The following is an 11,578-nucleotide window of genomic DNA, read 5'->3' as shown; positions in this document are numbered from 1 at the left end:
GCTTATAAAGCTTTCCAAACTATTTATAATGTTATTTCCTTAACAAACATTACAGACCAAAGGTGCTTTATATAGAATTTTCAACCGCGCTTCAAGACAATCAAGACTACTAAGCCAAAGGATACTGATAGTAAAATACAATTCAACAAGCCACCTCATGTATGACTTCTTTTAAATGGTGGATATCTAAAGGGAACTATTCTAAATGAGTGGTTATCCACCATTTAAAGGAAGCCACACATGTCATTAGATGGCATGTTGAATTGTATTTTATCGTCTTTGATTAGCTCAAGAGGCTGCCGGAGATCCTATATAAAGCCCCTCCAAATCTGTAATATCGTACAATTGTAAGGATTGGTAAAGAGAAGAGAAATTACATTTAGTCCACTTACTTTATCTTGTGTACATTTATTTTACAACACTTCCCTTATTATATCATAGATATTTCTTTTGAAGAATATTCTTCTTAATAAAATACTATTAAACAGCGAGCATTTACTGCCCCTTGCAATTAATCATTATTGCTGAAAGCTTTTGCTATCCATAAACCCCTATTTAAAGAATAAAGTAATAAACGCTATTAACCGTTGGATAAATCCCATGATAGTCTAAGAGGACAGGATTTTGTATTATTTTTCAGGAGTCTGCATAAGTGCATATACATATGTATATAAACTTTTACTTAAGTTTGTAACAGAAATTTTTTTTGATTGATCAAATGCAAACCAATAGATTAGAACTTGCCTAATTGGAATTAGAAGTAGTTAATCTTCATGTCAACTCATCAAATTCTACCATTGGATTGCAATAAATGAATGATTATGAAATAATATTACAAGTTTATATTAACAATTTATGGTGAATTAACCTAAAACTAACTTAAAAATAGAGGAATGGGAAATCGTTGAAGTTGGAAAACGTACCTTTTTTCAGGACAATGTTGTCTATTGGTGACATAATTTCTGGCTGCACATAGTTATTCCCTCATTAAGATATAATGGTATCATCTCCAATTACTTGAATCAGGATCCCACCACTCAATCTGGCAATTTTCTGGGCACACCATGCACTTGTCCAGCTTTAAAAAGCTTGCAAAAGACCTTAACAGTTTCATGTTTCTTCCAATACATATGCATATTCTGAATAACACCACAAAATATTCCTCTTCAGCTAATTGGCACATAGTTATACCTTTTTCGTGCCATCTTCGTGAAATAGAAGCATTCCTCAGCGGTCAAATCATGTGGTTTATCCATAGGACCCTGAACTTTTGGAGCTTCATACTGTTAAAGTCTTTCAATCAGCAAAGCTTCCTTAATTTCGGCCTGCAATAAGAAAAAGAATAAAGATAAACAATCAAATAGCACAAGAATAAGGCTTCAGCTTCTTACCAACTACCAAGAAATTGAAAACAAGTTCGCAGTCCTCTAATCAAAAGCCTATAACAAGTATAAAAAACATGTCACTCAGGAAAATTTGAGAAGTTTCGGAGAAAATTGATTTTTCCGTAGTCATCATATTCAACACCAATTAACACCTGAATTTCCATTAAATAAACAGGTTTTGCAAAGAAGGAATCAAAGAGTTCTAATAAGTCATACTCTGGATAATTCTTAATAATCAACAATCATAGCTATCCAGCATCAAATTTGTCATATCGCACCTCTATTTCCAATAAGGGTCATTCCACAATATAGGAGGTACGTGCACCAAACACCGTATTCATAACAGTATTTTACAGGTCTTACATTCCCATATTACAAATTCCCCATTCGAAGTCATATCTGTTTATTATGACAAGTTTCATGTTTTATCCATATCAAAACCTTTCAATAAACAGCACTTATTAAGTCAAATTATTATCAAACAAAGAATTATTTGCAATAACAAGCACTACTTCAAACCAAAGGCAGTAACAGAAACAACCACACTGACCTTCTCAAGCTTGTACTTGAGTCTCTCCTCCGCATTTGCAAACCTCTGCTTCTCTTCTTCCCTTTAACAGTAAGCCAATGCAGGCCCTTCATAATCCCTGCTCTCGCTTCTGCTTTTCTCTCTTTCTCTTTCTCTTCTCCTCTTGGGAGCCAAGTTCATGAGTTTCAACTTTAAGTTTTCCCTCCAAAATCACAAGACTCACTCACACTTCCATGACTCAAATTTCTCAAAACCCCCCTAGGGTTTGTGTGTTCCAGTAAAATTAACATAGTATTTGAACTCAAAATTGGATCTTTAGCTCGCAAAATGACCTGGTAGACGAATAAAATTAACTTAACAAAGCTAATGTGTGATAAACAACAACCTCTAAAAATTAAAACCCACAAATTTTTCCACAAAATGAACGCATTGGAGTGGTAAATGGACAGTGAAACACACTCAACTGTGACCTTCAGAAACTAAAAGAAATAGTAAAAAGAGTAAAATGAAAATGCATCAAATTTCAACAAAATTTTAGAGAGAGAGAGAAGTTATACCTGAGGGAGAAAGGGCCCGATGAGAAGGGTTTGAGAATTGAGTTGTGAGAAAGAACTTTTGCCATTGACGCGAAAAAGAAGTACACAGAGTTATTAATGGTTTTGTGACTTTCCTGGTAACATTAGGTTTGTAGGGTTTTGAATGGCCCGATAATTAGTCTAACTGAGGGCAAGTTGTTCGAACACCCCGTCAATAAAATTAAAAAAAACAGAACAGAGAGTTATGGCCTAGCGAGAGGGCCGGTTTGACCCGAATCGTAAATGGGGTAACCATTGTTTTAAACATTAGTAAATATAACTTTTATATATTTTATTTACTATTTCGGGCCCAATTACTTGAACATATGGGGTCTATTTGTTTTATTATTTTGGATAAGATTTTAGGAATAATATTAGATAATTGAATAGGAGAGTATTACGAGGAAAAATTTAAAAATTTATAAAAAACCCCTTAGGTTTGCTAATTTAACTAAACACCTTAATATATAAAATTTTGTAAAATGACAAAAACACCGCCACTACCCGCAGTGCCAGATTCCGACCACCACTGTCGGATCTGACCAAAAAATTGCGTTACACCACAAACTGGTTGAATCTAGCGGGTAGAGCGTTTATATGGCTTTTTTGGGCCAAATCAACCACGGATCTAGCCGAAAAATGGCAGATCTACTATTAAATCTGGTCGTCGAGGACCGCAAAAGTCTATCTTTGGCCGTCGTTGTCTGTCAACTCTTGGCCATCGTTGATGACCATTTCTTTAACCATTGCTGACGGCTAGATCTAGTTTTTTTCGGCCAGATCCACAGTGGATCTGGCTGAAAAAGGTCAGAACGGTAAATTACAGGCCATTTTCGGTGGTGGTATAGACCGTTGTGACAGATTCTAGCTACCACCGGTTGTGGTTGCCGGAATCTGGCAAGTATGGGTGAGTGGAAGTGTTTTTGTTAATTACTAAAATTTTTTTCTGGGGGTATTTAATGAAAGAATAATGTTATGGGTACTAACGGATTTTACTAACCAGTGTACTAACTTAAAGCATAGTACGGGTACCATACGTATAGTACGGGTACTATATGTGATTTTAACAAAGGTTAGTACACTGGTTAGTAAAATTCGTTAGTACGCAAAGTATTATTCTTAATGAAATTAATAAACTTAAGAAGTCTAAAAATAATTAAAAAAAATAGACTGATATTTCTCAAATAATATGCTAAATAATATTTGGGGAATATTATTGAGAATATGGGTAGAAATAGAGAACCAAACGCAATTATTTCAATCCATTTTCTTATGTCATGAATGTATGATAAGTTCATTTTCTTATTGAGGTTTTTATTTTTTTATTTAATTTTGATTTATCTACTCTAACTTTTAGGTGGGAGAAAGGTTTAATTTCGTCCGCACTCCTCTAAACAATTATTTGAAACTATTAAAAACTTCCAAACATTAGCAAAAAACTCTATTAGAAAAAAAAAAAAAAAAACATAAAAGATCATAATATATGAGAAACCCCTTGCACATACAAATACCCCGTTAAATAGAAAAGTATTGATAGTTTCTAATAATTGCCAAAGTCAAAACAATTAAAATAATCTTCTATCTTCATTACCACTTATCACTAGAGGTGGAAAAGCAAACCGCCCGCCCCGTCTGGACCCGACCGGCCGCGGCGGGTTGCTGGTTAATGGCGGGTCGACCATGGACCGCCCGGTGACATTTGCAGGTCGGGTTAGGACCACCAATATAAGGAATTAGTGGCCCAACCCGGATGCCAACCTAACCCGTCGGGGGTGGGTGGGTTAACCCGCTTTTTGAACTTTTTTTTTTTATTTAATTTGTTTAAATTAATGTTTAATTAACTTTTCAAATGAATAATTAACAATTATAAATGAATAAATGTATTGTTTTTAGTTAATTGTTATTCTTTTCAAATATCAATAATTAAACTAAATTAATTTTTTTTGTTAACATTCCAAATATTAATTCAATTTAATACATTAAAATTGTATATAAGAATAATTAATTTATTCATTTATTTAAAAAATAAAATAAGAAATTCACAATATTGTCTCGTTTAAAAACCTCACCAAAAAAAACCCAATAGGACAAAACTTGGTAGGAAAAAAAGAGTGCAACAATTGACAATTAATTTGTCAAGTTACAATTTACAAAACAACTAATTCTGGGGTTCACTAGGGACTCCCTCATCGTATATTATATTACAAAATTGAAATGATTCTATTAAAGTATGTCGGCAACTCGTATTGACCTTGATGGCGCGACGTTCCCAATCTCGAAGACATGTGAGGAATTCAATCATTTGTGGTGAAAGTTTAGTCCTCCTTTCATTTAAAATTCTTCCACTTGCATAAATGTTGTTCGGATGAGACGGTTGAGAAAGGAACAGCGAAAACATCCAAGGCAAGTCTTGAAAACCGAAAAAAATACATTTTCTGGATCTCCAATAGTCTAAGAGATCAATGTGACTCTCGTTTGTGGATCTACTAGTAACATTTCAGGGGTTGCCAAAATTGTTGAAGCTCATTATCTGCGACTGCATGGAAGACAGTATTAGTTGTTATGTTGGGGAGCTTTGAAGAGGAGGTTCGCTTCGGATCGGGCTCTTCGGCCTATTAGTGCCCACCAAAAGTAGAAGTCTTCATTTGGTTCTTCTGATCAGCTTCCTGGATGTTTCGCCTCTTGCGGATTCCCATACCTGTTTTCATACTGGAAATATACTTCAAAAAGTGTATTTTTACTCTCCTATTTGATTGGCATATGCTTCGGTTTGTAAATTTCACATAAAATGTCAAAACCATTTTCTAAACTGCTAATTTAATTTTAGGATCAAATATAGACCTAAACAATAAGAAAAATGAATGGGTTCCCAATATTTTAAAAAAAAATTTCATTGCCTTTATTGGTGCATTTAAAATTACATTGTCTTTGTTTTTATAAATAACTCGAAAATTTTATAATTGTATGGATTACCAATGGACTAGTAGAATAATACACACTAGAAAGTTATAAAGTGGATTGGTAAAAAGTTTTAAGAAAAGAATGAATACTTTAACTATTGACCATCATTTCTACCAAATAATGAGGACCTCTATTATTTGCTACAAAATAACTAATTATATTAGTATAAAGTAAACATGAATCAAGCATAATAAGTACTATTCCATCTAACGACATGTCTAATGCAAAGTTCTAGGAGACATTTGATTTATATAAGCATCTTGAATTCAACATTTCTTTTATAATACTAGTAATCCAAGCTAAACAATTGCTAATTCATTAATATTTTCTTTAATGTTTTTATACCACTTTTCACAATAAATTAATACATGGCATGCACAACGTTGATGAAAAAACTTCAAATTGTTATATAAAGGATAATACTTTGAAAATAATCTATAGCTTTACTATTGAACTTGCATTCTAAAGTTAAACTCATCACTTTACTAACAACATCATAATCTTCTAAAACTTTAACAATTATTAAAAATTTGTCACCATATGATCAATATCCATTAATCTAAATCATAATAAAGATATTATTAATTACATTCATTATCAAAAATATGACTAGTCACACAAATATAATCTTGTTTAGTTCTACCACTCCCAAATATCGGCAGTTAGAGCCACATTAACATGACAAGTATGTATTTTATTTTTTAATTCTAATTTCATTTTTTAAACAATTTTATAAATCATTTCTAGTTGCAGTTTTAGAAAACTTTAATCCTGGAAAAAATGAATTTTGAACAAATCTTTCAAAATATTTACTTCAGCCATATTAATAGGTTGATCAGTTGCAGCAATATATAAGTTAATTGTCCCTATATCATCAGAAATTATAAACGCCAATTAGTACCCATATTAGTTATTTGAGTTTGATTGCTTTCTCTATTTCCATGTTGTTAATATGTTTATTAGCATGCCTTTTTTAAAGTACTAGTACCATTACCTGAATCAGCTTTATAAATATTCCACAGTATTTGCATCTCGCTTTAACTGAATGCAATTTTTGTCTCGTAAAAACTTGTCGAAAGAGCCCAAACGTTGATGGTGTGGTCTGCTTTCGACGGCAGTTGATGATCCCGCCTCAGCTGAGATGAAGTGGACGAGCACGACGATACGAGGTCGATTCTAGAACCACTGGAAGCTGTTGGAATCGGGGGTATATTTTAAGGTGTATCGGATTCTGAGAAGGGGGAAAGCGGGTATTTGAATTCCTCCGCATTTATGTAGTAAAATCAGCGGGATAGGGACTAGGATAGTAGTTTCGTCAGTCATGTAATTGATGGGAGAGAAATATCTATCCGTTGTAGTTGAAAAAAAAAAATTGATGTACAAGAAATAAAAAACTAAGAAAAGAAGAATGGAATATGGAAATGGATATTTGAATGGAAAATGGAAATATGAATTAAAAATTGCAAAAACTAATAAAAATTAAAATACTAGCAAATTGATAACAAAGAGATTAAGAGAATAAATGAATAATTGAGAGATTAGAGATTAGAGAATATGAGAGAATGAGAGAATTTGAGTTGTGAGAAAAATGTGAGAGTTTAGGGCCAATTTATAGGAAAAAATGGGAAAGAAAAATGACGAAAAAACCTCTCAAACGGCTATAAAACAGCTATATATCAAGGGTAAAGGGGTAATTTAAAAAATGAAATAAAAGTTTTTATTTTTTTTATTTTTTTTGGCCAACCCGCCGGGTTGGCAGGTCTCTTCCAAAAGAGACAAATCAGCAACCCGCCGGGTTGCGGGTTGCCATTGTGCAACCCGGCCCGCCCGGGGGTTGTTGCCGGGTTTAACCCGCATCTTTACGGGCCGGGTTAGGGTTGACCCGCCTAACCCAACCCAAATGTTCCACCTCTACTTATCACAACATATCAAAATTATTATAGGGTTAAAACAAATATCCCCTTAACACCATTTAGGGATAATAAAATGTTGATGCAAGAATTATATCAATTAGAGTAATCTAATCGATCGTGACAGAATCAGAACTGATGTATTTACTATTACAAATAACTTGTAATGGATAAATGATAAATATAGTAATTCTTGCTTAGAGTTGGCCTTGGATCATATAGATACAGATAGATCTACAGGTCATCCGTCTTAACTAAAAATAAACACAAATCAAACACAAACCCACGATCGATCTCAAAATCAATCAATTGAAGCTAAAACTGTATACGGATTTGTAGGAGCTATTTTGAACGATGGAGTGATCGGAGGTGATGAACTTGGTGGTAGAGGCAGTGTGAGAGCAGGCCTCGCGTTATAATCCACCTTCAGGAGCAACTTACTGCGTAAACTCTCAACTGTAAAAAGAGAAAACCAGGTGATTAAATTCAACTAATTAAGATATATGGGCTAGAACAGGAAAAAGTTTTGACAATTTGTGGTACGTGTTGTAAAACTAAAAACCCTTAGAAAATGGGTGACATGAAGCAGGGTGCGAGAGCTCATTACCTTGAAAACTTGTGGCTTCGACTATAGAAGGAGTAAAAGACATTCCTAGCAAAACGATTAGCGAAACATGAAAGATGGGGCGGCTCACTCAGCTTTCAAAAACCACACTCAAAGTTTGCGCCTTGAATGAATGTATAAACACTGCGAAGACAAAAATAACATAAAGAACACAAATTTATCAAGAAAAGTATAAAAAAAAAGAACAAAAAACGCATGCCACACAAACCTAGAAAATAAAAAATATTAAAAAAAATACAAACTTTAAGGAGAAACGAGTATAGGCTTTTAAGGGGTGTTTGTCTAAGCTTATAAACTGGTCAAACTTGTTTATAAGCTCTAAAATTAAACTGACCTGTTTGTTTATAATTTTTTTGAGTTTATAAGTTGAGCTTATAAGTTAAAAAAAATAAGTCGGGGGGAGATACTTTTTTTTTTTTACTTATAAGTACTTTGTTTATAAGCTAATTTGACCAAGTATATTACCACATTATCCTTGTTTAATTTTAAAATTCCATATTATGCCCTTGTTTAATGTAGTATATTTTTTAGTAATTTTATAATAAAATGTACTTATAAGCCACATTTTACCAAACACGTCAATTACTTATCAATCATTTATAAATACTTTAACCAAACACGTAATTGCTTAAAATTTCAAATGCTTATAAATTAATTTTAGCTTATAAGCAATTGTTGCTTATAAGCTAATTTCATAAGCTTAGACAAACATCCCCTAAGAAGAAGAAAGTTGTAATTAAAATGAGTAATACTACACTTACAAAGATCTCCATACAAAGTGATGTGGCAAAAAATGAATGGAAGAGTAAATTTAATGAGTTTGACTTTTTATTTCACTTTTTTATTTATATTTTGTCACCTCATTTTAGATAGATAGAAATTTTTGTAAGATTTTTTTATAAGTATAGTTTTATTGAATTAAGATACCGAGAAAAAGAGATTTGGTACTTCTGTTTTCCTTGTTTTCAGTTTCTCTTTTTTTGTTCTCTTTTGGGTTTATTTCAGTACCCGTTTTTGTTTTTGTTTCTGTTTTCCTAGTTTCCGTTTTTGTTTTCGCTGTTTCTAGATTGTATTGAAGCTAGAAGCTACTAGAGTGTGTATTGCTCAAGTGGGTTTTGTAAAGAATACCAGAGAAACTGAGAAAGACAAAAGAACTGTGTTTTGTGTTTAGATTTGGATCAAATTAAAATTACACTTAATTTTTATTTTATTTTTTTTAAATTTTTAGCAGCTACCCTCCGGTAACACCAGTAAAAAAAACATGTGGACTGGGTATGGATACTGTTCATACGGGCTTTCAACATACTAATTTTATTCGGGTATAATACCTGTTTTATTAAATCTAACTGTAAATATAGTATTATTCAAATAATAAATGTATTTTGAAAACTTGAAGAACAATGTACGTAGAGAAGGCAATGGGCCTAATATTTTCAGATACTTAGCCCAACCCGTTCCAAAAAGGTCGGGCTTTATTTGATGTTCGAGGGCTTGAGCTTGAGCTTGAGCCTAATTTTAAGGTCTGACCTTAGGTACGGATCGGGTTTGGGCATATCTTTAGGCCTGACAATTTTAGTATTAATTATACTAAATTACTCTTATACTATATATTTAATCACAAGATTATCCTATATATATATATATATACACTTATTTTTTCCAAACACTACATGGATGGATGAATGTAGTTTGTAGAAAGTTATTTATATATTTAGTGAGTATTAAAAAATAAATTAATATTTAAAAATTGTTTATAGAATTAAAAATATAAAAAAATTTGAAATTTATTAATATTTAAATATTTATATTATAAAAATGAGCGGATTTGAGCCGAGTCCGAAATTACAAAAAACCCATCAAACTGAGCTTAAACTTTATTTGTCATACCCATGATGGGCATGGCCTAGACTTGAGCATGAACCAAGGGATACCTGATCCCGATCCGACCCATTGCCATCACTAGATGGACGCAACCTTTTGACAATCTTTTGGGAATCTCAAAAGTCAAATCAAATCAACTTGCTCCATTCCGACATTTTAAACTTCCTCTTTTGTGATATAAAACCAACAAAAACACAAACCCCAAAACGATTCGTTTTAAGCGAAAGAAGAAAAAAGAAAACATGAAATCTCTTCACTGCGGGACCCGCCACGTGGGGCCCTCTCATGCTACGCCACGCATTCTTCTCGTGCCCTTTTAAAGTAACGCAACGCGACTCCATCATAAAGTCGTGATTTAACCTGCATTCGCCACGTGGAATCAATCCATTAGCTCAACAGAAAAGTTGACTTTTACTGTTACATGGACCAATCACATCTTTCCATGTCACCCCTACCCCGCGTCCCTATAATTATTTGCCCTGAACCCTCACCTCATCTCCCCGCCCCCCTCTCTCTCTCTCTCTCTTCGAAACCTAAATTTCGATCATCGAACCAGTGTCGTCTTGATAAATCAACTTGATTTCAAGTAAGTTTTTTTATATTTAAAATTTTTTATTTGATGGAATTAAAATTTAATAAATATTGATTATGTTGTTTGATTATCACTGTTTTATTTTTAAACTGGATTTAATGTATTAGAGTGCATGCCAAAAAATATTAAAAAAAATACAAACTTTAAGGAGAAATGAGTACCTGGAGTAAAGGGGTTTTAAGAAGTAGAAAGATATAGTAAAATTAACATAGTATTTGAACTCAAAATTGGATCTTTAGCTAGCAAAATGACCTGGTAGACGAATAAAATTAACTTAAAAAAGCTAATGTGTGATAAACAACAACCTCTAAAAATTAAAACCCACAAATTTTTCCACAAAATGAACGCATTGGAGTGGTAAATGGACAGTGAAACACACTCAACTCTGACCTTCAGAAGCTAAAAGAAATCGTAAAAACAGTAAAATGAAAATGCATCAAATTTCAACAAAATTTTAGAGAGAGAGATAGAAGTTATACCTGAGGGAGAAAGGGCCCGATGAGAAGGGTTTGAGAATTGAGTTGTGAAAAAGAATTTTTGCCATTGACGCGAAAAAGTACACAGAGTTATTAAGGGATTTGTGACTTTCCTGGTAACAATAGGTTTGTAGGGTTTTAAATGGCCCGATAATTAGACTAACTGAGGGCAACTTGTTCGAACACCCGTCATTAAAATTTTAAAAAACAGAACAGAGAGTTATGGGCTAGCGAGAGGGCCGGTTTGACCCGAATCGTAAATGGGGCAACCATTGTTTTAAACATTAGTAAATATAACTTCTATATATTTTATTTACTATTTCGGCCCCAATTACTTGAACATATGGGTCTGTTTGTTTTATTATTTTGGTTTGTTTTATTATTTTGGATAGGATTTTAGGAATAATATTGGATAGTTGAATAAGAGAATATTACGAGGTAAAATTTAAAAGTTTATAAAAAACCCCTTAGGTTTGCTAATTTAACTAAACACCCTAATATATAAAATTTTGTAAAATGACAAAAACACCGCCACTACCCCAATGCCAGATTTCGGCCACCACCACCGAATCTGATCGAAAATTATGTTACACCATAGACTGGTCGGATCTGGTGGGTAAGGCGTTGATATGGCCTTTTCCGAC

General features: G+C 33.1%; 1 pseudogene; it reads right to left on the bottom strand.

Annotated features, from left to right (window-relative positions):
• Positions 1-529: 529 nt before the first annotated feature.
• Positions 530-2,536, bottom strand: LOC116135421 (annotated as a pseudogene).
• Between the last annotated feature and the right edge of the window lie 9,042 nt (positions 2,537-11,578).

This window comes from Pistacia vera, unplaced genomic scaffold (assembly GCF_008641045.1).
Source record: "Pistacia vera cultivar Batoury unplaced genomic scaffold, PisVer_v2 Contig3, whole genome shotgun sequence".
Classification (NCBI taxonomy): domain Eukaryota; kingdom Viridiplantae; phylum Streptophyta; class Magnoliopsida; order Sapindales; family Anacardiaceae; genus Pistacia; species Pistacia vera.
Note: the sequence above shows the minus strand (reverse complement) of the source record. Positions and strands in the feature narration are given on the sequence as shown.